The following is a 27959-nucleotide window of genomic DNA, read 5'->3' as shown; positions in this document are numbered from 1 at the left end:
AATACCTTGTCCTCATCCTTACGAAAGAACATGTTTCAGAGCAGAGTTCCTCTGCTGACCTACATAATCAAAAAGGCAAAATGGGTCTCATTACTCCCATTGATTCAGCTGATATGGAAGTCTGAGTGCCAAAGGAGTGGGAAAGGAGGGGGGAAGCAAATCCTTCAGTGGAAAGTCCTGGGGACTAGCCCATTTAAGAGGGAGCTGGGACCATGTTTGCACTGGTGTAGTTCTGAAGTATGTTTCTGCTCCAGGACTTTGTAATTGAGGAAGTTGAATAAAAGCAGCCCCCAGAACAGGGGCAGAATTGTGTACGAACCTGTGTATTGGTGCCTCTTTTTTTTTTTTTTTTTGGCTGTGAGTACTCCTGCCTGCTCAGAGTTTAAATCTCTTCTAAAGAGACTGTGCTGGACAAATTCTAAATACATATTATAATAAAATAATTCTCCATAGCCTGTTTATTCTTCCATCACAAAGCATTTCTTACGATCAGGTTTTTACTTTATATAGGTTGGGGAGGAGAACCTAAGGTCCAGGGTCTGGATGCAGCTCCTGGCTTGCCTGCATCCAGCCCCTGAGGCTTAGGGCTCTCCCCGCAGCAGTGGGGACTGGAGAGCCCACACTGCACTCCCTCCCCCACTCGCCCTCTGCACAGCTGGCGCACACAAAATCAGCTAACCTGGACCCTCCTAGGCTCTGGTGCAGGGAATGTCTTTCTCCTGCTCAGTCAGGGGCTATGTCTATGAGGGTTTGGGGTTTTTTGCCCCCGACTGGTTTTACTGTGGGTCAGCGGCCCCCCACAACCCAACAAAGGTTCCCCACCCCGATATAGATTGTCTCTCAACCTGATAGACCAGCTGTTCACTTGTAGTGATTCTTCAGTGCATGCTGCATGCTTTTAATTAAAAGAGCTTTCTACCAGAGTCAGGCTATGTCTGCACTACAGGCTTCTTGCACAAGAAGCTTTTTGCGCAAGAGATCTTCTGCAAAAACTTCTTGTGCAAGAGCATGTCCACACTGCAAAAGCTCATTGAAAAAGCGATTTACTTTTGCACAAGAGAGCAACCAGACTATATGGACGCTCTCTCAAAAGGAAACTCTGATTGCTATTTACAGAATGGCCACCAGGGCACCTGTGATTTTTCGATTGCCTCTTTTTCCATAAAAAACCCGTTCACCGTCTCCACACACCTTTTTGTACAAGAGCTCTTGCGTAAAAAGGAGTTATTCCTCGTAGAAAGAGGAATACCAGTTGCGCAAAAACCCCTCTGTTCTTTTGACTCTCTTGTGCAAACATGCACTTGAGGTGTGGACGCTTCGCGAGTTTTTGTGGAAAAACAGCCGTTTTTTCGCAAAAACTCTGTAGTGCAGACTTAGCCTCAGAGAAAAATACAAAATACAAAACCTGAGGTCTACTATTCACGGATCATATATTGCTAACTGTGTTGTAGTCTATCAAGAAGCCATTTTCCTCATTCCAGTCACTCTTGGTTTGAGCCACGAAGTACTGTGTGCCAGTAGCTAAACACTCCATTTACCTTAGGCCCAGCCAGAGGGATTCCAGCCCATCATCATGAAAAAAAAATTAAAGCTACATTGTGGTTTAGCATTCCAAGGAAATAATAATCCACACAACAGCAACTTCCTTGGAACTCTTGAATTATTGGCTCATTATTACAGCTTAACTGTTGCAGGATACTGGTGTATTTAACAATCAAAAAAGGTTTCTTGAACTCATCAACTTTAGCCAAAAACCTGGAAAACAGATAGCCAAAATGTAAATTGCCAGCATGAAACAACGTAACATTCCTGTGCATGACTGCAGAGGTCAAGGATTTGATAATGGATCTCATATGTCAGGAAAATTAAAAGGCTTTCAAGCCTGCACTATGTCAAAAAATCATCTTGCTGTGTCATCTTCTTGCTCTTCCCATTCATTTCATCTCATAGGAGTTAATGCTCCTGATGCTTTTACTGAAACCTAACAGCTGTGTCTAGACTGGCAAGTTTTTCCACAAAAGCAGCTGCTTTTGTGGAAAAACTTGCCAGCTGTCTACACTGGCTGCTTGAATTTCCTCAAGAACACTGACCATCTCATGTAAGAAATCAGTGCTTCTTGCGGAAATACTATGCTGCTCCCGTTCGGGCAAAAGTCCTTTTGCGCAAAAGCCAGTGTAGACAGCCCGGTTTTTTTTTGTGTGCAAAAAAGCCCTGATCGCAAAAATGGCGATTGGGGCTTTTTTGCACAAAAGCGCGTCTAGGTTGACACGGACGCTTTTCCACAAAAAGTGCTTTTGCGGAAAAGCATCCGTGCCAATCTAGGCGCTCTTTTCCACAAATGCTTTTAATGGAAAACTTTTCCGTTAAAAGCATTTGCAGAAAATCATGCCAGTCTAGACGTAGCCAACATGTTTTGCTGCGTGCAGGTATTTTTCATGTTTTTCAGTGCCAGCCCTGTTTGCTAAAAGACACATAGGTCACTCCATTCCCACTCAGACGCAGGGAGTACATGTGCTGACACTACGCACCCAATGGCAAAGCTTCTCCCAAGTATTTTGGAGACATTGGAATGTGCTCAATTAAATTTGACACACAAAGTCAATTAGAAATGGAAGGGCTGAAATAGACTTTCAGCTCATTTTCATGTCTTTTGTTACTAACTTCTGGTATAAAGTTCTTTGAAGTATTGAGGAGATAAACAAGATTCTACAAGCCTGAGGAATCCCTCTTGATTCAGGGAGCTCTCATCACAGTTATTAATAAAGAATTAAAACAACTTTGAGATCAGTGGCACACCACTTTACTGGAAACATGCCCTGTGGCAAAAGCTATGGGAATTTTGCCACAATTACTGTTGAAGAGAGGCAGGAAATAGAAAAGGTGACATGAGACACCAGAGTAACCAATATAGCAGAGCTCTTGGTGTGCCCCCTGGGTCCTGCACTTCCTGGTGGGTTTCCGTATGCCTCCAAGGCTCACGGTGACACTACCACTGCCTCTTGTTTTTCTCAGAGAAGAAAATACCCCCCTTCGGGAGCCATTTTCATTAGTCTCTAATTTGGAGGGGAAAACTCTTCCATGATCTGAAGATCCTTTTCCCCTGTTGGCAGGCCACAGGTCAGGGAGAGGGTTGAGGGGAACCCAGTCCCACCCACTTACTCTGGTTTCCAGCCCAGGCCCTATGTGGGAGCCACTAATGGATCTCTTGCCCTTATCCCCACTAAATAGCAACCCCTCCCTGGGCCACTTCCCCAACACTTCCTCCCAGGCATCTTGGAGAAAAATCTGTTCTGCTTGCAGACTGTAGCTTTTGCCTCCACTGGGTTTCCTCTTCTTGAGTCCATCCCTCTTCTCCTTCCCCTGCCTTGCCTGAGGGGAAGCCTTTTATAGTGGGCCAGCAGGCCTTTACTGGAAGCAGGTGTTCCATTAGTCTAAGCTGCAGGCTGGCTCCTAATGAGTTTCAGCTTCCTGCCTGACCTGATGGCTGAGCAGCAGTCTCTGGCAGCCTATTCAAGGCACATAAATCCACCCACCCAACTAGTCATGTACCTGCCCTCCACCAAACTCCTGTAGCCCACTGCCTTCTATCTGCTCCACCATGTTCTATCACCTCTGAAGATGCAACAGTCTCTGTTCAGAAGGAATGTGTTCTATGCAACTCTGGACAATACCATGTGTGAGTTGAAGCACTAATTTAAAGCAACTAGACTATTCGTTGTTTTTTTAAGTTTTTCCAGTTACAGAGTAACTCAGCTACCCCTCTGAAGCTTTCAAAGCAACCAGTGACATTTGTTTTACATTCTGTATGGTCCTAAAATGTGTCACACGGTACCCTGAGGAGCTAGAAGTTCCAAATGTCTAGTTCACTAGTGTCCTATTGATCTTTTGGAGAACTTTCCATGTGAAATCTTGCATCTGAAAAAATCTTGGTGTCTACTTTTTGGGGGAAAAAAAAACTTGAACTGCTACCATTATCTTGTGAGATTCATCATCATAACAAATAACTAAAGCTAATTTTCAGTGAAGTGTACATAGCCCTATGAATTTGTTTTATTATTTTTGCACGTTGCCAGTGACTCTGGCTAAAGCTGAAAAAAGTTTCAGTGAGCTGGCACTAATAAAAAATTGAAAGGGATCTACTATCACTCAAGAACTTATCTTATTGTTTTGTCTGTTGAGCGTGAACTCACAAGAAATATTTATTTTAGTGAGGTCATGCAGGATTTTGCAATGAAAAAGTACAGAAAAATATAGTTGAAAAGTGATAAGGCCTATCTATACATAAAGAAAAAATATATGATTAATTAGTGTGACTCTGTGGGATGAGATGGGGGCCATGTTATGAATTTGCCCTGAGCCCAAAAAAGTGTTGATTTGGGCCTGAGCTAACGCACACAGAGCTGATGAAATCTTTGTGTAATTTAGCTGCTAAAATCTAAGAATTCTTTACTGAGCATATGCAACCTGTAATGTTGCAAAGGCTTATAACTTAGTCACATTTGGGCAGATTTACACGGGGATGGCTAAAAACAAACTCCTGACACCAATACCATCCCGTGCCAAATTTTCAACTCCCTGCTTCAAAGCATAAAGTGCTAAAAAGGTTGTCAGAATTTTTTTTCACACAGACAAACCATGTATTTTCTCCTGGTCTTACTCTTAGAAATGGCTGAACTATTTAGGCTGAAATATTCCTGAATAATTCAGTTTGAGGCAGACACTCAGCATGGAAAATTTCTGTCCAAAGTCTGGCAAAGTTAAAAGTACAGGCAGTCCACGGGTTACGTACAAGATAGGGACTGTAGGTTTGTTCTTAAGTTGAATCTGTATGTAAGTAGGAACTGGCGTCCAGATTCAGCCGCTGCTGAAACTGACCGCCAGTTCTGACTTACATACAGATTCAGCTTAAGAACCCCAAGCGTCCCCAAGTCAGCTGCTGCTGAAACTGATCAGCGCTGATTCCAGGAAGCCTGGGGCAGAGCAACTCTGCCTCGGGCTTCCTGTAGTCAGCGCTGGTCAGTTTCAGCAGCGGCTGACTTGGGGACGCCTGGGGCAGAGCAGCTGGGGTGCTGCTGGGTTGGTCCAGTAGTGCCCAGAGCGGTGCTGCAGGACCAACCGGCAGCGCCCCAGCTGCTCTGCCCCAGGGTCCGGCAACAAAAGCCTGGTCTGCTGGGGGGGGGGGGGGCACACTAGCTGCGCCCCCCCCCCAGCAGACCAGGGACACGGGGAGCAAAGCCGCAGTGGCAGCGGGGTGCCGCGCTGCGGCTGGGGCTTCGCTCCCGGTGCCCCTGGTCTGCTGGTCTGCTGCGGCTTCGCTCCGGTGCCCCTGGTCTGCTGGGGACCGTCTCCAGCAGACCAGGGGCACCGGGAGCGAAGCCCCAGCCTCGGCACGGTCAGAGGCACCCCGCTGCCACTGCGGCTTTGCTCACCGTGTCCCTGGTCTGCTGGGGGGCGGCGCAGCTAGTGTGCCAGAGTAAAGCCTCAGAAGCGCGGGAACCCGACCTGCTGCGGCTTCGCTCACGGTGCCCCTGGTCTGCTGGAGACGGTCTCCAGCAGACCAGGGGTACTGGGAGCAGCTTTTCTCGCCCCGGAGATCGAGGTGGCGGATCGCTGCCTGTGAGCTCCGGGGCGAGAAAGCCCCGTTCGTAAGTGCGGATCCGACGTAAGTCGGGGACTGCCTGTAACTGAAATCCATGTCTTATAATGGGAGATTATAACAGCTCTGCCTGTTATACACCAAAGTATGAAATGAGACACAGAATAATAGTCTATTCTTCCTTTTTGCTAAAGAAAAGCTTAAAGGCATACAAGAGTGTTATCTGGAGGAGTTATGTTTTTTGTGTGGTGATCTCTGAAGATGAAAAGTACTCTGAGGGCTAAGTATTGTTACTTTCAACTATTACACACACAGGAAAAATGAACAAAACTCCTGGGCACAGCAACTACCTTACAGATTCTATTATGATTCATGGGACCATGATGTATTTGGTAGATAGATACTATGGAGATGAGAATAGTGTGAAGGCTTGATGCAGACAGAACAAAGAACAGTCAAGACAAAGATGTTGCCACTTTGACCCCTATGAATAGCTAGTGGTGGTAAATTCCATGGGTAGCTCACCCTCCTCAAGCATTACTTACCTTGGAATCTATTTCACTGAGGCAAGAATCTCTATTTCATATTAAAATTGTAGATGCTTTATTTAATAGATTTTTCATAGGCAGTAGTTATCAGAACATGAATGGAAAGGATCCTTAACATGCTCCTATTACACAGACCCCTTATGTAAGAGGAAGATGATGAGCCACAGTATTTCTTTACATTTTACTGCAGAAGATTGCTAACCAGAGTTGTTCCATCACTGAAAATATAATGGGGACATTCATTATTAAGCGGTTAAGTTAGTGGAGACTGAAATAAGCTTAAAGTGATGTTTTGTACCAAATTGCATATTTAACCTCTGAGGCACGTGCTGGCTTTGTTAAGGATACCTCTTTCCCCTGTATCTGCTCCTTTGTCTGTAAGAGGAACAAGTATCCTTTAAATTAATCCCTTCGTGCCACTCTCTGAAGGATTTGGCATGCTGGCTTTTTCCCTCCAGCCTTTCAAATTCTTCTTGATTTCACACAAGTTGACTAATCTCTGTGTAAATGTTTAGAAATCCTGTCACACGATCACAGCTTAGACGCTGTTCTATGGTGTGAAGCAGCATCAGTGTTGGTGAGCTAATCATTTCACCAAAAAGTGTTTTAAGAAAATTAAAGACTATGCAAAGCTCTGTCACAGGAACACTGCTAGCATTTGCAGTAACACCCTTAACACCAGCTTCACCTCTCTTCAGCAGGTAATGAGTCTGCTCTACCTACTAGGGTTAAAGTTCCAGTTCACAGACACTAAGGCTGTGTCTACACTGCACCCCTTTTCAGAAAAGGGATGCAGATGAGACAAGTTGGAATTGCAAATGAAGCGGGGGATTTAAATATCCACCGCTTCATTTGTATAAACATGGCTGCCGCTTTTTTCCGGCTCGGGGCTTTGCCGGAGAAAAGCGCCAGTCTAGACAGGATCTTTCGGAAAATAAAGCCTTTCCGAAAGATCCCTTATTCCTGATTTTAAGAGGGGTTTCTTTCAAAATAACCACGTCTACACGACATTTATAATCTCAAAATAGGGTATTTCGAAATAGTGGCCGGACACGATTATGCAAATGCAGCATGGGAAATTCAAATCCGCACTTCATTTGCAATTTCACTTGGCTACATTTGCATTCCTCCCTTGAAAGAGGAATGCAGTGCAGACATACCCAAAGAGAGTTATGCCTCAAATATCCGAGTTGTGTAACAGTCAAGAAAGAGATAGCAGCACAACTCTTCCAAAAATATTTATTTTTATGTATTCTAGGACATAACAGGAATGATCTCTATTACTTTGTCATATACTTACAATAAATAGCTCTTCAGAATGGTTCAACACCTCCTCTTTTCTTCAGCTGTTAATCATTCTCACCAGTCATTTATTGCTTCATATGCTCTAAAGTGACAGAGAGTGGTGTTAGTTGATAAAAATATTATTTATATTCAGAATAAGAAAGTGTGGGTAAAATAAGCCTGATCTCCATGAAGTTGCATCATAGATTAAGCTGGCTCATCACATATCGATAATACAACAATAATAATTAACTAACATGTTTTATCTATGTCTCCCAGGACTTTACAAAGAAGGGAATCACCTTCCATGCTTTACTGATGGGAAAATAGAGACACAGAGAGGTGAAATGACTTGCCCAAGATAACAGTTCAGTTATCAAATATGGAGCAGGAAAATCTAAACACACAAACACAAGAGCCTTTCCCTACATATAAAAAAAAATCTTTGACTAAAAGACACATAAATCTTGATGTTTATAGAACTGCAGGTAAAATTCACATGGTAGCATGGAGCTGTATCTCGTATGGAACTATTAAATGCTTTCAAAACATCTGTACAATTAACTGTCTCTATATAGTTGACAAGAAACCAGTTTTGTCAGACTCTCTTACTAGAAGAAAATGGCATCATGTATTGAGGTTGCGATTTCTGATGGTCAGAATGATTTGGTGTAAGATGATCATTAGGAGTTGACAGTAATGCTATTTACCATTGACAAGGTGATCTTTCCTTTCAAGTCACTTTCCTCTTTCAAAAACATGGTGATTGTTGGCATGTGTGCAAATGACTAGCAAATTCTTAAGAAAATTATTAAGTTCCATTCTTCTAGCAGTCTGCCCAGCCTGCTGACAGCCAGTAAGTGCTGCTATTAGACAGACAAAAAGGAAATGGTCACAGCCCCACTCAGATAACGCTACACTGAGATTCCATCACTTTTGCTGTTGCCATGTTTTTCTAACTCCCTGGACATTTTATGTGCATCTAATTTACTGTTTGGTAGGTTCTCTGATCAGAAATCAAACATTCTTGTCACCTGATAAATGCAAAGAGGAAGAAAGGGCCCAGTGCTCCTTGAAGTCCTTTCCTTGTTTTGTCTTCTCTAAACTATATTTATTTTGTTTCTTCACTTTGCAAACAGCTAATGTCTTCAAGCCAGGACTACACCCAGCCCTTTTATGCCCTGCAGCCATTGCTGTGTCTTTAAGAGCAAACTGATTCTCTGGAATGCTGTGCGTGCACATACCTATCTGAGCTCTACAGCCCACACCTGCCTAACAGGTAAACCAGATCCTCAGTGCTGGGCCTCAGCAGCCACATTCCAGCTTGGCAAGCTATTACTCTCTAATTGTTACCTGTCAAACAGGTAAACTAAGCTCTTGGGCCAAGTCCAAACAAGCAGATATTCCCACGAAATCCTAAACCTGCAAACCTTTGACCTTTTTCTCAGTCCCGCAGATGATTTTAACCCCGACTGATTTAAAACACAATTATATTTTTGGCTGACAGCAGAGAGTAGCATTTGCAGCCATTTTTACAGCGACAAAGCTTTCCCATGCATGTTAATACCTGCACTAGTGCCCAGGATTACCACAATAGGGCAGAGGACAATCAGCCCAATAAACACAATGCCAACCAATGGCTCCGAATTAAACCACATCTCTCTGTCTGTGTGGTGGCTTGTCAATGATCTCAGCAATAACAGCTTGATCCCCAAACTGGTTGGATGACTTTGTGGTGGTAATACAGAAAAGTTTCCTGAACAAATTAACGTACAAAGCAGCCCAGAGCCATTTTGAAGAGACAGGTCTGGCACTTCCTGGTTGTTTGGTCCAGTTCAGACTTGCTCCGCACAGTAACCGGATCAACTTGCTTACAAGGAGAGGATCTCCCGACACAGACTTATGCAACACCCAGTCACTGTCATCCACCTCATCCATCTCAGTTACCATCATCGCTCCCCTCTGCATTTTATGAAAAGGCAAGGAAGTGCCAGCTAGGGAAAATGGCTCAGGTCCAATTACATCATCAAACAAGGCTGAGTTTTTCTGGCTAATTTCACTAGAAAGCCATTTTCATTGGTTCTTCTGTAAAGGTACATGCTAAGGAAGTCTGCTCCCTCCACATGACATCCTTTTAGATATCTGAAAACCACTATCATGTCCCCCCTCAGTCTTCTCTTTTCTAAACTAAACAAACCCAATTCTTTCAGCCTTCCTTCATAGGTCATGTTCTCCAGGCAGCTGGGTTGCAGGAGGGGGTTCTAGGTGCAGGCTCGGGGGGGGGGATGTTTGGATGCCTGGGGGCTCTGGGCTAGGACAGGGGTTTGACATATAGGAAGGCGGTTCATGAGTTGGGTAGGGGTTCAGTATGAGGACTCCAGTTGGGCACTGCTTACCTCAGGTGGCTCCTAGGTGATGGTGCAGTGGGGCTAAGGTTGGCTCACCCCTGCCCTAGCCCTGCACCACTCCCAAAAGCAGCTAACAAACTTGCTCTATTCCTAGTCCTGTTGTGCCCCATGTCTGCACTGTGGAAATAAGATACAGGGTGTGAGAAGGGGGCACGGTAATATTAGCACCATCCTCTCCCTCCCTTGTCCTGCACAGCAAGCAGGAGATTCCTGAGGGAACAACTCCAAGGCAAAGGGCCAGAGATGCACAGCAGTGGGAGGAGGAGCAGCTGAAGTGCTGTACTTGATAGCCACATGGCCAAACCTGTCAGGATCACCTGTCAAAGGCTTCAAGATCTACCAGTAGATCTAGATCTACTGGTTGGTGACCACTGCATTGAGGGCACCTTGCATTTCCCTCACTAGCTCCTAGTGCCACCCTCCCATTCCCTAATTCAGGGACTCTCTAGGTTCTCTACCCTGGCCCTTATTCATGTTTCTTTTCTGTTTTGGAGGGAGAAATATTCCAAGATGTCAGCTTTCTAAACTACTTTGGGAGACTCAGCAGAGCCAAGAGGGTTATTTTGGCCAGGGGCGAGGAGGAGAGAATGTGCTATTGCTGTGCTGAAAAATGCTAATGGCTGCCATCAGCAGTTTTTTGATCTATAGACAATTACCCAGATACTGGAGGCTAATGGCTGTGCTAAGCAGATGCCAGGGGCTCTCTGTGCCAATGTCCCTCTTGTGATTTTTTTTCCAGTTGTCACCATCATCTATAGGTTCAGGATATTGATGCCTCCATAGAACATTCTCTGAAATCTTGGAGTTGATCAGATGAAATGTTCATAAGTTATTGTACTGCAGACAGACAAACACCATTGAGTATAAGCCACACACACAGCAGCATCTTATAGGATCAAGTTGCTATTCCTTGCACGGTGATTTAAGATGAGTTTTATGTGGGCAGTTGGGAGGACACACCTATATTTATGTTCCCAGCTCAATGGTTCCTCAGGATTATCAAAAAATCTTCACTCAACAAATTTATCTAATGGTAGATGTTTTCATTACACAAATGAACTGAAACCTGTTTCTTAAAAATGTACAGGTACGATAAGAATTAAATTACTGATGAAATTTCTCAAATAAGAGAAGTAATCTTAAAACCAAATAAATCTTTAGTTCTTAATTGCTACTGGGGAAGAAGAATAAATACACTAATATGACTACATCCTTGCATCGAAAGGCATTACTCATGTTTATGAAAGTGATGTGCTTTAACTTGAACTTCAGAAAATGACATAACTAGCTGGTAAGTTAGACAATTGAAACTCAAATTTTTATCTGACAGGATGTTGCTTAATAGTTTCTTGTTGTAATAATGGTGAGATCACTGGAAGCACAGAGGCAGAAATGGACTGAAAAGGGAGGTCAGCATTTCCAATAAAACACTGAAAGGTTTTGAACCCAAATTCAGGTTCTCTTTAACAAGGCATAACAATTGACTCCAGCAGACTTGTATCAAGACTGTATCTTCTTTCTATTTATTTATGTATATACCTTTAAATAATCATTTAATATTAAAAAGATGCTTGTGGCACCTTTGATAGGTTCATCAATGGCTATTAGCTAGAATGGGTAGGAATGGTGTCCCTAGCCTCTGTTTGTCAGGGGCTGGAAATGGATGACAGGAGAGGGATCACTTGATGATTACCTGTTCTTTTCACTCCACCTAGGGCATCTGGCATTGGCCATTGTCAGAAAAACGGATACTGGGCTAGATGGACCTTTGGTCTGACCCAGTATGGCCTTTCTTATGGCAGCTGATACCATCTCTTTATGTGAACATTGCTGCCTCTGTTTCCATCATTACGATTACACCATAGTTCTTTACCTGAACGCAGAAGGGGAAGGGTTTTCATTTAACAGTTCTGAATTGACCTGGAAGATTCTAGGCCAGCCCATGTTGTCAGCTTTGTTTAAGTTATCTGCTGATGTCTTTTCCAGGAAGGAGTTTTGACTTTTTGTACCTACCTTCGCTTTTTGTTGATAAGCTTGGATTTGTTTGGTGAGCCTTTTGGAAAGCCGACCATTTTCCTTAGGCATCTGGGGAGGATTTGGGTCGATGGGCAAGAGCTATGGAGGAAATGGGTTGACCTAATGGTTGCATTATTTTGATCATTGGGAAGGCTGAATCTTTCTGCAGTACTCACAGGCCTCTCTTGCTGATTGTGAATTTTGCACTGAATATTGTGTTTACTTGTGTGACATGCCTAGAGTGGTAGGTTTGCCTACACAGTACAGGCAGTCCCCGAGTTACGCGGATCCGACTTATGTCGGATCCGTACTTACGAATGGGGCTTTTCTTGCCCAGGAGGACGCGGGCGGCGGGACCGCCCAGACGCGCCGCGGTCCCGCCTCCTGCGTCCTCCGGGGTGAGAAAAGCTACTCCACGTCTCCCTGGTCTGCTGGGGGGGGGGGCAGCTAATGTGTCCCCCTCCCCCTCCCCAGCAGACCAGGCTTTTCTCGCGGACACCTGTGGTAGAGCAGCTGGGGCGCTGCCGGTTAGTCCCGCAGCACTGTTCCTCGGCGCTACTGGACCAACCCGGCAGCACCCCAGCTGCTCTGCCCCAGGCGTCCCCAAGTCAGCCACTGCTGAAACTGACCAGCGGCTGACTACAGGAAGCCCGAGGCAGAGTTGCTCTGCCCCGGGCTTCCTGGAATCAGCTGCTGATCAGTTTCAGCAGCAGCTGACTTGGGGACACCTGGGACAGAGCAGCTGGGGCGCTGCCGGGTTGGTCCCCGCAGCGCGGAGGTGTGGCGCTGTGGGGACCTATCCGGCAGCGCCCCAGCTGCTCTGTCCCAGGCGTCCAGATTCAGCTGCTGTTGAAACTGATCAGCGGCTGATTCCAGGAAGCCCGGGGCAGAGAAACTCTGCCTCGGGCTTCCTGTAGTCACCCACTGGTCAGTTTCAGCAGCGGCTGAATCTGGACGCCAGTTCCGACTTAAGTACAAATTCAGCTTAAGTACAAACCTACAGTCCCTATCTTGTATGTAACCCGGGGACTGCCTGTACAGCAAAGCCCTCTACAGCAATGTAATTTGTTGCACACTAATGCATCGCATCCTAACTGTCCTTTGTAGGCACTGCGGGTATGCACTAAAAGGTACTCAGTTTACATTAATGTTCAGGACAATATTAACGTAAACTAGGAACCTTTCAGAGCGCACCAGCAGGGTCTAATAAATTCTGTGTCCCTCCACATCAATTCTGGCCTGTCTCTCCCCTTAAACTCTGCACCTGCTCCTGCTGCAGCTGTGGGAGTCTTTACCCATGCTAAGGCCTTGGTGAGTAGCTGCCATGTAATCCTCTTATCCACCTTCCCATGTGAGCTCTTTCTGTTCCCTCCTTTGAAAACAGTGTTGGCTGTTCCTTTTCCCACTCCCCTACCCAAAAAGCTCTCTCTGTGCCTGTCAGCAGTTCAGTCATAGGTGGTCTGACCTAGTGATTGGAGAAAGAGGCCAGCCTCCAGCTTAAAGCTGGATCCAGGTGAGGCAGATCCAGAAGCAAAGCCAAGAACTTATGCCGTATCAGAAATCAAGACCTAAGGTTAACCAGAGTTACAGTCACAATGTGTAACTAGTGGAGGGTCGAAGCTGGAAGTCAGGAAGAAGCGAGGGGTTGCAGCAAGGTGAGGGATAGCAGAGGCAGGGACAGGATCAAGAGCAGCTATGTTCTTGGAATCTGTTGTGCATCCACAGGCCTGCTGCTGCTACTGAGCTTCAGGATCAGTCTGCTGACTCTTTCAACCAATCAGGTGGCACTATCAATCAGAGAGGTGGTATCAGGACCAGCAGCATTCATTAGGTTGCCAGGAGACTGGACGTGGACGTGCTGCAGGCTGGCTTCCTGAGTGGGGGAAGGAGAACTCTGTCTGCCTCCTGCAGCAATCCTGTTTGGTTGCTCTTTCTCAGTAGACAGGCAAGTTAAGAAGGCAGCCAATCAGACAGCGCATTCCCCCCAGGAAGATTTGAAATTTGCAAGAGGGCTGGAGTTTCTTGGGTTGTGATAAGACTGACTCCAGCTCTAGCCAAACCTGTGTTATTCTCAAAAGACTTTCAAGAGTTGGCAACACTGAGAAATTGAGATTTCACTTTCAGATATTTTGAATACAGGTAATTTCCTCCCCATGAATTAAAAACCTTCCAAAATGAGTCAAATTAGGTGATTAAAATCTTTGATTTCATTTTAATATAATGTTTTAACATTTTCAGACTCAAAAAAGCAAAAGATAGGGTAAATATACAACTATTCAGAATTAAAGAACAATTTTCGTGCACTGAAATAATGAAGCAAAAGGATTTTGCAAATATAATCAAGACTAGATCAGAAAAATAGATTAGTGCCCAATGATGCAAGCTCTTACTACCACAAGCAGTGTTACTGGAGACAGTGGGATTAAAATATAGCCAATTACTGCAATGTTATCTCAAGTTTCACAGTAATTGGTACTTTTCATGCGACTTTTGAGACTGGCAAGATAGGAATTAATGAGAGCCTGTGCACCCAATGGTCCCTGCCCCTTTACTCCTGTAGCAGTTGTCAGATGCGGAGAAGGGAGTTAAAAGGAGGAGACCAAGCTAAGTCTGGGGCTGACCACGGAGAAGAACAGAGCTCTTCAGCCAAGAGTTGGAGACAGCTGGCTGCATGAACTTGTGGATGTGATGACTCAGTCCTGGAAGGCGGGCTAAATGGACAGGCTGCATGAAGGCAAACCTAGAGCAGAAAGGTGCAGTCCTGCTGAAAGATGATTTTGAGTTTGCAGCATCCATTTACCTTCAGACTTTGAGCCCCTGTAAGGGATGAATCTCATGCATGCTTTAGCTGGAGGGCTATATATAGTACCACTGCACAGGACCCATGAGAAGTGACAACTGCTGTTGAAGACCTCATGTACTTTTGTGGGCTGACAATCTTGGGCCACAAGGGAGCACCATGAAGGAAGGCCCTGTCACAAGTAAATTTCTAACCCTCACAACTTTCTAGGGAATCTTTAAAATGAAACCTGCAGGCTCTGATACCAGAAGACAAACAACCTCCCAATCCTTTTCACATCTCATGATCTGAAGGACAGGAGTGCTTGTTCATAATGTAACATTTGGGTTTGGCGACATTTGGGCTGGTCACCATAGTATGCTTCATGTTCAGCAGTGTTTGTAGGACTGGCTCTAATGCTCATGTCACTTGGGTATTGCTCAGTGTTGTCTGTGCCCTGCCCTCTCGAATCTAGTGTATGTTTTGAGGCTCCTCCTGTCCCTATTTTGCATGTGTTCCTCTCGGGCTATGAAGTCAGCGTGGAAAAAAATGGAAACAGGAATAACAAGACTTGTGCCTTTGCAAAAAGACAGCTTGCACTCGCTACTGAGAGTCAAAGGAATCGAGAAGCTGTTCATACTGGAGGGCCTTTAACACGGTGTCTAATTATATTGCTCATTGTTCTGGGAGTTTGGTTCTGTAATGCTGTTTCAATAGTCATGTAACTACACTCACTTTCTGTTGCCAAATGTAGTTATTGAATTGCTCTAAGCAACAGTAACAGTTGATCACATGGGATTGCTCTGATTATTTTCAGTTTGCCATAGGTGGGGATTGGGAAGGGCGCAGTTCAGCTGTCGGGTCACTAATTAGCCACTTATGCCATAGAGTGCAATTCCCACACAGGGCAAAGGCATTTTTTGATGGCTTTCCCAATTAGCATCATAATAGCCCAAGCTTGTGAACTGTTTGTGTATATTTATCTTTCCCTTTAAATTGCCTAGGCTGCCATAGATCAAACCAATTTAATAGTATACACAAACCTATTGTCTGGCAGCTGTTAGCCTAAATTACCCTAGCTCTCCCCCAGCAAATGATAAAAGCCAGACTCGGGGAACCATTTTAGGGTTGGGGGGCCACTAGCCCACAGAAAAATCAGTCAGGTGCCCCACATATGAGGACATTCCCTTTGCACACCAGAGCCTAGTGGGGGCCAAGCTAGTAGATTTTGTGTGCTCCAGCTCCGTGGGGGACAGTGTGGGGGGCTGGAGTGCTAACACGGGCTCCCCAATGCTGGGGGGGACCCCGAACTGGGGGCAACCTCCCAAGGGACTGAATCCAGGCAAGCTGGGGGCCGCAGCTTAAAGCAGGTACACTTTGGGTTCTGGTTTTGGATTTATTTGTAATCTTCCAGTATTGCTATAAAACTGGAATGAAATTTACAATCTACAGGAAGAGTTTTACCATCTAAAGGAATGGCATCCATTCAGTTCTGCTGTGAACAGGAGGGTGCAAAAGGAGGAAGGACAGCCAGAGGAGTGCCATCTGCATGGGAATTAAATACATGGCATAGAGGGTTGAGGCAAGGGAAGGAACATGACCACTGGACATGAGCCTACATGAATCAATAGCTCACAGAAGTGAATGGAAAAATTCTGATTGACTATCACAGACATTGGATTATGCTCTAAGAGCAAGTGGTTTAAAGAGGGAATTGCAAGCTCTTCAGAGGACTGAGATTAGTCTCTTTGTGTTTGTACATCGCCTAGTATAACAGAATGCTGACCCTGATTGGGGCACAACAACAGTTCTAAGCACAACCACAGCACAAATATTCTGTCTTCATGTTTCTCATTCCTGGTAAGACTGCAGGGACCTGTTCTGTCCCTATCTCTGGTCTTTAGAACACGAGTCAGCAACCCATGGCTCTTGAGCCAAATCTGGCTCTCTTGTTATTCCCAAAATACATGCAATGTTTTAAACTAAAATGAAAAAAGAATTCAAAATTTTAAAAACACGTAATTACTCATGTCAGGATGGTCTTTTTTTGTCTGTTTCACCTTTAACCAGAGGTGGAAGTAAGGCAGAGCGCCCCAGTAAGAACTGGCTGTATTCTGGCAAGAGCCGGCTGGGGGACTCTGCTCGTTTAAAGACAGGCGGAGGACGTGCTGTAGGAGACGTGTGAGTGCTCCAAGATGGGATAGTGAGAGGGGCTGGTGGCGGCAGATGCCTCCAACTGGCAGCAGTGGCCCAGCTCCAGCCCACCTGATGTCCGCAGACTGTCCCCAGCCACTGTGCTCCTTGGGCAGACCCTGCAGCCCAGCTGTGGCACCTGCAACAGCATGGCCGCAACTGCCCCCATCTGGCCACAGCATCCTGTCCCCAGTCTGGCCCCTGTCTGGCTGGAGAAAGGGCTGGCAGTGGCCCACCTCCTACTGTGGCATACGTAGGAAGGGAGGCCACGATCCGGCTGCAGCAATCCTGGCTCAGTTGCTAGTCCAGCCACTGGTGCCTGAGTGCAGTAAGGTAATCTGGCTCCGCCCCCCTCCCCCCCAAACACACATTGCCCTGCCCTGCCTCCTGCACCTCCCACACATCCCAAGCCCCTGCCCTGAGCCCTTCACATACCCCAACCCTGACTCCTGCACCCTATTTCCACAAAGTGCGCCCCAGCAGCAGCAGAAGTCCCATTAACTAAAGTCTGAGACTACAAAGTTTCACTTATGCTATCGTTAATCATCATGTCAATTATCAATAATATTTAGTTGTATATTTTCGGTCATGCAAATGGGCATTCTTATACTGGCTCTTTGTTGACCACTTGTTCTGAATTTTAATGTCATTTGGCTCTCTGGTTTGAAAAGGATGCCGACCTCTGCTTTAGAATATAAAATTCATTTACTTATGTACTCAGCAATGTATAGGAGAGAGCAAAGGGAAGTAGTCTGAAAGTGCCCCAAAGAATAACCACTGGGCTTACTAAGGTGTGAGGCAGAACAAAATAATGCACTGAATAAAAGAAGGCTACCCCACATTCATACATGAAAATTCCTAGAACTCATTGGATAAATCATGAACAGATAGCAGTTAATTCCTATGTTCTTCCATGAGCTGCAGCAGGTTGCAGACCTCTCATGGGATCCCCCTGACATGCTTTCACCACTGCTAGACTGCTAGGTGCTACCATAGTATGAAAATGACCAAGTGTGGGATACCATGTAACTTTATCAGTGAAGATGATGAAGGTGCCTTAGCAAAGTCACCTAAAATGCTGTGCTCCTGGATTGTAATTTCTAAATTGTGCTTCCTGAATGTGTGTTCCTTACAGGCCAATGAGAGCAACCATACTTACATGATAATTAATATTGAGTTTGTCACACTGTCTTGCCCCTAGATATACATACACAGATCCTGCTGACTTCAGTGGCCCATCTGCATGAGAGAATTGCACTAAGCAGTGCATTTAGAACAGTGCTAAAGTTACAAGTACAGCACACCTGCATACCCTCAACAAATCTTTTAAAGGATTGAGCTCAGTTCTGCTTCCTTCCCTAGACTTGAAGGAAAGCCCTGTGTAGCTTGAAAGTTTGTACTTTCCATCTACAGAAGTTGATCCAGTAAAATGGACCACCTTGTCTCTCTCAGATCCTAGGATCAACACAGCTTGAACAACACGGCAAACAAATTAACTACATTTTCAGTTTATAGAGCAGTGATTTGTTCCCAGAATGACAGCAGCAATGGGTTTGTATTCCCCTCTGAAGTGTTAGTACACCAAGTTAGTTTATGGTAAAATAGAAGCACATTCATTTCATGCTCCTTCAAGACTATCCTGGATGTGTGGGAGCAAGAGAAAGAAGTGGCAAAGAAATTGAAATGTAAATCTTACTGCCTTTACATCTCTCCACCATATGCATTAGATAAACAAACAGCCATCTCCATGTACTTTGTTTTTCTAGCCAAACAAAGGCAGGCAAATCCTTAGAATCCATGCATGGCTGGGAAGCGCACAAAACTAACTTCTTCAGTAAAATGTACTTTCAACTCATCTGGTGAAAAGAAAATGGTTCCATGTAGGTGGTAAAGAGAAAAACAAACCAAGAAAAAGTAGAATAAAGCAGAAAGGAAAAAAAGGCATTGTAAATAAACCTGTTTATTCTGAGATATTTGCTTTCCATAGTAGAATAAAGGAAACAAAATCTCCAATATACCCCTCATTTATTTACAAAGTGTCTTGAGGCATTACGTAGTATGAAGAGTTTACAGAGCTCAAAATGCCTGAAAGGCTTGAGAAAACAGATGCCTTGTTTCATCCATTTCTTAAAATGCCAGAACCAAGGAAACAGATGCAATGTCATTGCTCAATATATTCCACAGCTTCCAAGCAGTTAACAAAGGCTCTGGTACCCACTATTTGCAAACCTTATTAAAGGACAGTTAATAAACCTGTGCCAATTCATGCAATTTTGGGGCATTAGGGTTCAGCTCCATAGGCATCTGGTGTTGCAAAAGGATAATTAAGGCACAAAGCTATTCCATGCTACCTATCAGGTAGCAGCCTGCTTTCAATCCAATGGGCCTGATTCTTGGATCTGGACATGCTATGACCATTGCAGGACGTAGGAGCTGGAGGAAAGATGCAAAGGTGGCTGTTAGGGAGTCATTTGGGCATCTAGTAGTTTCTTCACTGTACGCCTAGGGATAACTAACATTACTTGCAGTGGGTGTCTAAATATGAAAAATAATCTCTGGGTATGTGGGTGTACTCTTGGCGTATCACATATAAATACATACTATCTCCTAGATTGTCAGCCAGTTGGGACAGGCTACTGAGTCTGTTGCTGCAGGGGAGGCTTAGCCAGCGTATTCCTGAATCAGTGGGATTTAATGCTCTTAAAGCTAACGAGCATTAAAAAAAACAACAACCCCAAACAATAACCTGGAACTCATAAGCAGCCCTGTGGAAGGCTGAAGGTTATCTCAGTAAGCTCTGATGCTCCAATATGCTTAGCCTGGCTTGTTGACCAAATTTACTTCACTTTTACCCAAAGAAAAATTGTTTATATCTCTCGTCTTAAAAGCTCCCAAACTGAATAAATAAAAAGAGACAATGGAAGTGGCAATATTATACACGTCACGCTGTCATTTGCATATTCTCTGCTGATGCTTTTTGCACAAGGGGTTTTTGCGCAAAAACAAGCAGTGTAGGGGGGTCCATTTTGTGCAAAAAAAACCCACTTTTGCACAAGATGCTTATACCTCCTTTTTTGAGGCATAAGGTTCTTGTGCAAAAAGCATCGGCAGCGAATATGCAAATGACAGCGTGACAAATGCTAATGAGCACTTCATTAGCATACTCTGCTAGCAAAAGCCTGCAGTGTAGACATCGCCTCAGATGTGGGCTATTGACCTAACTCTAGGACTAGGAGCCAGGATATCCAGAGTTATCCTCTTGGTTCTAATTCCTTTTCTAACATTGGACAAGTCACTGAATTACCAAATAATATGGTAAAGTCCTCTGAAAATGATACATGCCTGGTCAGTATATCCTGACATTCCTCGCTATTCTAAGTTGCTATTCTATTTATAAAAACACCTTTTACTAATATTTCTTCCGTATTATCACCATAGTGCTCCCTGCCACCTACTTGATTAAAATATTATTTATAATTTTCAAGCACCATTTTCTACCATTTTCATAGCATCTATTTACATTGATAGTTGGGGCAAACTCCAACACATGAAAAGCTTTTTTTTTTCTGAAATTCCTTGGACTAACTTTACTATGGTTCCTGAAGTGTGGAGAAGATAGACAGGCTTTGTTTAGAATCCATCCTTCCTGTTAATCTACTGAATGAAAGACTGCTGAGCGCTAGGAAGTATTCTGAATAAGTCAGCTTGAACAGGTATATCTATTACTTTTTTAGGACAATACAGTAAAGCAAAAAGAGATCATGAGAAAACACAACAGTTTTTGAACCACTTATTGTTTCACGTGGATATTTTATATCTGTATTTTCTAAAACTCACAGCAGTTTTACAAGTGTTATGGACTGGTTGGAAGGTCAGTCAGAAGTTCAGTCCTGCACTGAGTTGTGTGCAAGCTCTGTGAAAGTCATGCTTCCCCAAGTAACTGTGCTCCAGCCAGCTGGGGAAAGGCGCTCTGCCGGAGACTCCCTCTCCCCAGCTCCCGCCGGCCAGAGGAACACTGGGACTGATTTGCCCCTCCTCCCCCACTCAGGAGCAAGACCCTGCCCCATCCCTGGTCTCACTCCTGGGGAAGAGTGGAAAAATCAGCCCCAGCCTTCCCCGGCCAGCTGGAGCATGGGGGAAGGAGGTTTGGGCAGCGTGCTGCTCCTACCTTACGCTTGGACGTGCGTTCGCACTCTTCACGCACTCCCTGCATACAGGCCAGCTAAAAGCCATGAATCTGACAAGATGACACAGAAAGAAAGCCATGTGGTTGCCTTCCATAAAGCAACAAGTCTCTGGTGTCAGAGTAGCAGCTTGCAGGGAGCAGGCAGCGGGACCGGAAGGGTCTGTAGGGGATGGGGCCACAGGTGTTGCAGCCCATAGGCCGTCGAGAACAAGCTGCCATAACTTAAACAGGTCTCCAGCGTTGTCCAAATTAAACTAGGGACAGTGAAGCAGACCATGACTCGATGTGCAAAAGGGGGACTTAAAGACATTTCCTCGACTCAAGGTTCAGCACAGAATTTTACCTGGAGTTTTAAGATTCTAGATGAATTACTGTCCTTTGACTCATTTGTCATAATTACACTGTCTGCTCCTTGCTTAAGAACTTGGAGCCAAACCCACCACTTGCACAAGCAACCACTGAAGTCGAACTGGTAACCACAAGAACTCTCTCTCTCTCTCTCTCTCTTTAACTTCTATACAATGCCATGTGTAGTTGTTAGCTTAAATCTGGGTCAAGTTAGCTGTAAATGTAACAGAAAATCCTTACCAGCATCTATGTTCTAAAGAATTTAAATAGTGATAAATTAATAGGTTTCTAGAGACATTTCCAGAGAAAAATGACATTAAAATGGAGTTTCGACTGAGAGTATGAATGAGTAATTTATGGTAAAATACATGGTAACAATGTTGTAATTATCCCCAAATCAAGAAATATAAACCCAGGAAATGCAGTTAAGTAGCAGAAGTCCAACCATGTTAAGACAACAGTTCTCAAACTGGGTTGGGTCTCAGGACCCCAAAGTGGGTTGTTTAACCCCATTTTAATGGGGTTGCCAGGGCTAGTGTTAGACTTGCTGGGGTCAGGGACTCAAGCCCAAGCTCCACTGTCCAGGGTTGAAGACCGAGCCACATTGCTCTGGTCCAAAGCTGAAGTCTCAGTCCCACCGTCCAGATCCAAAGCCAGAAGACTTCATCCCTTAGTGGCAGGGCTCAGGTCAAAGGCTCCCACCTGGGACTGAAGCTCTGGAAGCCTTGGTCCCTCCACTCAGAGCAATGGTGCCTGGGCTTTGCCTCCCTCACCATTTTATCTCCCTCATCCTTGGGGCTGCGGGGCTCAGACGGACTCAGGCTTCTGCTCTCCTCCCCCCGCTCCTGGGATGGAGTAGCAATTTTTGTTATCAGAAGGGGGTTGTGGTACAATGAAGTTTGAGAACCCTTGTTATAAGGGTGCACAGTTAGGGCACCGAAACAATGCAATTCTGTCCCATACATTTCCATGCTTGACTCTACAGGCTAGCTCTCTATCAATATATAGCTCTCTGTCAATGCTATTGGATCGCTCAAACTAGCTACAGAACAGTTATTCTCCATTAAACTCAACAAAGCTGTTCTATAAGAGAATGTCTACACGGCATTCCTCTTTCACGAGAGATATGCAAATGCAGCCGAGCGAAATTGCAAATGAAGAGTGGATTTGAATTTCCCGCACTTCATTTGCATAATCACGTCCAGCTGCTATTTCAAAATACCCTATTTCGAGATAAAAATGCTGTGTAGACGCAGTTATTTTGAAAGAAAACCCCTTCTTTCAAAATAACCCTTACTCCTCAAAAAATGAGGTTTAACGGTTATTTCGAAAGAAAGGGTTTCTTTCAAAATAACTGAATCTACATCTTCATAGAGGACACCAAATGAAATTAATGGGTAGCAGGTTTAAAACTAATAAAAGGAAGTTCTTCTTCACACAGCGTGTTGTCAACCTGTGGAACTCCTTGCCAGAGGAGGTGGTGAAGGCTAGGACTATAATAGAGTTTAAAGAGAAGCTGGATAAATTCATGGAGATTAGGTCCATAAAAGGCTATTAGCCAGGGGATAAAATGGTGTCCTTGGCCTCTGTTTGTCAGAGGCTGGAGAGGGATGGCAGGAGACAAATCGCTTGATCATTGTCTTCGGTCAACCCTCTCTGGGGTACCTGGTGCTGGCCACTGTCAGTAGACAGGATACTGGGCTAGATGGACCTTTGGTCTGACCCAGTATGGCCGTTCTTATGTTTTTATGTTCTTATGGCATTTTTTATCTCGAAATAGGGTATTTCGAAATAGCGGATGGACGCAATTATGCAAATGTAGCATGGGAAATTCAAATCCGTGCTTCATTTGCAATCTTGCTCAGCTGCATTTGCATTCCTCTCTCGAAGGAGGAATGCAGTGTAGACATTGAGTAAGCAAGGACAGTCTATATGAAATGGACTGTTGGTTTTAGTCTAATTTTTGGTAATAAGATGCAATAGCGCACAGTGGTACACAACTGAAATACAACGTAGTCCTCTGAAACCATGAGAAGGGATTGTCAGACATCTGATGTCTCACTAAACTTCTTTATACCTTTTGTTTTGATATAAATGTTAAACTTTCATACCTTTTATCTCATAGACTTCTTTTAGTAGTTTTCAGAAAACCATTTTAGATACTTACCCCAATTAGTAACCCTAGTTAAACCTTATATTTCCTGTTTTTTCTGCCCACCACTGGCAATTCCAACCAATGCTAAAATTAGCTGTAATATAGCAAATAATGCAAACATGAAGAAGGTTTTTAGTTGAATTATATGTTTTTTATCGGCGTAATGCTATAGTAAAACTAGAAGCTGCTATGCAAACAAGCAAGCCAAAGCAAAACATGAAAAACAGTGGTTGCCTGGAACAGTAAATGAAACTGTCAGCTTAATTATTCTTGTAAGGGTCCTAAGATACACCATAGATGTTAAAGTCTCAGCAGGGTAGCCATGTTAGTCTGTAACTAAAAAAACTTTAAAAACCTTGGTCCTGAAGCATCTTAGGGTATGTCTACACTACCCTCCTAGTTCGAACTAGGAAGGTAATGTAGGCATACCGCACTTGCAAATGAAGCCCGGGATTTGAATTTCCCGGGCTTCATTTGCATAAGCGGGGAGCCGCCATTTTTAAAACCCCGCTGGTTCGAACCCCATGCAGCGCGGCTACACGGGGCTCGAACTAGGTAGTTCGGACTAGGATTCCTATTCCGAACTACCAGTACACCTCGTATAAGTGGAACGAGGTGTACCAGTAGTTCGGAATAGGAATCCTAGTCCGAACTACCTAGTTCGAGCCCCGTGTAGCCGCGCTGCACGGGGTTCGAACCAGCGGGGTTTTAAAAATGGCGGCTCCCTGCTTATGCAAATGAAGCCCGGGAAATTCAAATCCCGGGCTTCATTTGCAAGTGCGGTATGCCTACATTACCTTCCTAGTTCGAACTAGGAAGGTAGTGTAGACATACCCTTAGAGACTAAGCAAAAATATATATAGAAAGCTCATGATACTTTCTATATATTTTCTGGTTAGTCTCTTAGCTCTGGTCTAGCTAGGGAGTTATTTTGAAATAAAACAAAAATTGCGTCCACACTACCAAGCTCGTTATTTCAAAATAACAGGCTAGTTATTTTGAAGAAATAACTCCTGCTTTCCACAAGCAATAATGCTTATTTTGAAATAGTTATTTTGAAATAGCAGTAGTGTGACACTCCACTGCTTCTGTTTCAAAACAGCTACACCCCAGAGTCATTCAAAGTAGTTACTCCCCAGTGCTTCCTGAGGCTCTATGTCGAGGTAGCGTGTCCACATTAAGGGAGCCTGTCTTGGACTAATTTCAAGACTTCCCTGTACTGTGCACACGCTATTTCAAAATGGTTATTTCAGGAGTTAGTTCGAAATAATTTCCTAGTACAGACGAGCCCTACAGTGCTACAGGACCATTGTTGTTTTTAAAGTTTTCATAGATTTTAAAGTATATGCCACATAGCTATTGGGTTTTAACTCAATGACCGATTGTATTACAAGAGAGGAGGATTTCTTAGGTCAGAAGAGACTGTTAGTTGATTTTGCAACTGACTCATTGACAAACAAATACAGGGTATGGAGATTTTGTAGATCACGGAGAATGAGAAGCAAGTTGGACCAGACAGGACTTGTTTGACTTGCTCAATTAGAACTTGACTCCAATGTTTTAAGATATATTTCCATCTGCTAAATGTAGCAGAAAAACTCCATCCAAACAAAGAAATCCCCATGAAATACAGTTGGATGATTCTGAGGATCTGTTTTCCTTCTTCCACACCTACAGGCTGGGGTATAAGTAGGGATGTAAAGAGTTAACTGGTTACCCGGCATGCTTGCTGGGGCAACTGGTTAAATGTGATGTTTAACCAGTTAACTTTTAAATGGGATTTTACATCCCTAGGAATAAGAATATTTATCACTAAACAGCTCCAACAATGACAAGACAGAAAGGGCCACTGCCCTATAATTTTCCACTAGTTTTGACCTTGGGCCACTTTCTTTGAGGGTGAAAGCTTATTCAGTCCCTGGGTTTAGCTCATTCTGAGGGAATCTCCCTAAGAACTGAATGCCAAAAACAGTTTCGTATTGTGATCTGTGTACTAGAACAACAAACTTCAGTTCAGATTACCAACTGGACTTGATCCAGGATTGCGATGAGAATGTTTTTCTTATAAAGTCATCCAACCTTCCACGTCCACGCTCCTACCTCAATACAAGTAGTTTTTTCAAAAGTACTCAGCAGTGGCTTTTAAAGACTTCATTAGGAAAATGAAAAATCACAACCTAAATGTTATTGTAATGTTAAAAATAAAGAGAAAGAAAGGATTAGCTCTGATTTGGAACCACCTATTTGCTTACTAGTACAAATAGTCCTTTTTGGACTAATACCGAAGCTTGTTTTAGGATATCTAAAACTTAAGGTTTTGGAATGAACCCCTGCCCTATTTGAAACCGGAGTGTTCACATTGACTTCAACAGAGCCAGCATTTCACTTTTTATTTTCCTAAGAAATGCTACTGATAAATTGTATCCTTAGGTCCCCAAGTGGTTTTAAGGTGACATCCTTAAAAAACAATAACAGGTCTGGTGGCACTTTATAGACTAACAAAACATGTAGTTGGTACCTATTCTTCAGATGCTTATTGATGCCCTATCTCACACACACCCTTCCTTTTTTTCCTTTTTTTTCTTTCTTTTTCTCCGCCCTCTCCTTTCCCTCTCCTATTTATTTTGAGTTTTCATATCCCCTACTCATACTCCAGTCATCTGAAGAAGTGGGTTGTGCCCACGAAAGCTCATGATACCATCTGCATGTTTTGTTAGTCTATAAAGTGCTACCAGACCATTTGTTGTTTTTTTCTGTAACAGACTAACTTGGCTACCCACTGAAGCGCCTTAAAAAACAATGAATGGTTCTGCAGCACCTTAGGGTATGTCTACACTACCCCGCTAGTTCGAACTAGCGGGGTTAATGTAGTCATCCGCACTTGCAAATGAAGCCCGGGATTTGAATTTCCCGGGCTTCATTTGCATGAAGCCGGCCGGCGCCATTTTTAAATGCCGGCTAGTTCGAACCCCGTGCCGCGCGGCTACACGCGGCACGGAGTAGCTAGTTCGGATTAGGCTTCCTAATCCGAACTAGCTGTACACCTCGTTTCACGTAGACGTAGCCTCTATGTTTTTTGTTAGCCTCTCAGGTGCTGCAAGACCATTTGTTGTTTTTTTATTTTTTTTCAGTTACAGACTAACACAGCTACCCCTCTGAGAATCATACTTCCTTGTTAGAAATGAGCAAATTATTTGTAGTGCATACTTTATTGAATGGACTGGCTTTTTTTCCTATTTGAATTTTGACTGTCTCAGATAACACACAACTACTGTAGAATCATTTTTATGAATAATTCTTGGCTTATAGATAGTTTGATTAATTTATTGGCAGCATTTGTTATTCAAAATTCAAGCTGTTACTTTTGACTAGCCATATAGGTGGCAAGGTATTGTTTTTGATTCCTAACAATCAGGCTGTCTACACTCAAAACTCTACTGGGTTAGCTAAAAACATTTTAAAATCAATATAGTTAAACCACTGCAAATGTTTAGTGGATATTTTGAAATCAACTGAAACCTGGCTTATATTGAGTTGAGCTTAATTTGGCTAGTAACTTTGAATATAGACTTAGGTTTGTGCAAATTTATGCATCTGCTTCTGAACTCATGCTGATTTTTACATTTACATCTTTACATTATTGAAATCCCAATTTATTAAAGTTTTGTTTAAAGTGATGTGAGAAAAGATTTAGGCTCCACAAGGTCAAAATTTTCTATATTTGAAAATTACTAAATATTTACTACAAAATATACTATTTCAGTAAATGTTTCTACCAGTGAATACCTTTGTGAACTAAAAAGGCATATGAGCATAACTGAAATTGAAATATCTATGTTTTAGTGCCTTGTGAACAGTTGTTGGTCTAGTGAACTACCTGGACAAAGCATTTTAAAATAATTGTTAATAATTAGCAGGTTTAAACAAAAGGAAATATTTCTTCATGGAGTGCAAGAACTAGATAAATTCATGGATGATAGGCCAATCAATACTTATTAGTCAGGATTGGTAGGAATGGGGTCTCTAGCCTCTGTTTCTCTGGAGAAGGGTGACAGGGGAGGGATCACTTGAGGATTACCTGTTCTGTTCACACCCTCTGGGGCATCTGGCATTGGCCACTGTTGGAAGACGGGATATTGGGCTAGATGGACCTTTGGTCTGACCCAGTATGGCTGTTCTTATGTTCTTATTAACTAATTAATCCTACTGTGAAATAGGACAACTAATTATTACTCCTGTGAAAACTTGTATTATATAATGGCATATAAATAGCTTTATATACTATGTAGTAAGGGTTATTATTTATGATGCATAGCGAGTTTTTGTCACTAAGCTTCTGAGCACTTATTTTCCTTAGGACCTCTGTGCTTGCAGATTGTATCCTGACAGATGTGCCACATCATTTGCTACAACTAGCTCTTAGATTCAGATGGTGGGTGTCATCTT

General features: G+C 43.6%; 1 long non-coding RNA gene across 1 annotated transcript in view; it reads right to left on the bottom strand.

Annotated features, from left to right (window-relative positions):
* Positions 1-27959, bottom strand: part of LOC102458448 (uncharacterized) — a 61241-nt gene that overhangs the window by 32249 nt on the left and 1033 nt on the right. Inside the window, exon 2 of the long non-coding RNA XR_332031.4 lies at positions 7445-7531. This is a non-coding gene — a long non-coding RNA (uncharacterized LOC102458448). The remainder of the gene's footprint in view (positions 1-7444; positions 7532-27959) is intronic.

The sequence above is a fragment of the Pelodiscus sinensis genome, chromosome 2 (assembly GCF_049634645.1).
Source record: "Pelodiscus sinensis isolate JC-2024 chromosome 2, ASM4963464v1, whole genome shotgun sequence".
NCBI classification, from domain to species: Eukaryota; Metazoa; Chordata; order Testudines; family Trionychidae; genus Pelodiscus; species Pelodiscus sinensis.
This window is presented reverse-complemented; position numbering and strand designations above follow the sequence as displayed.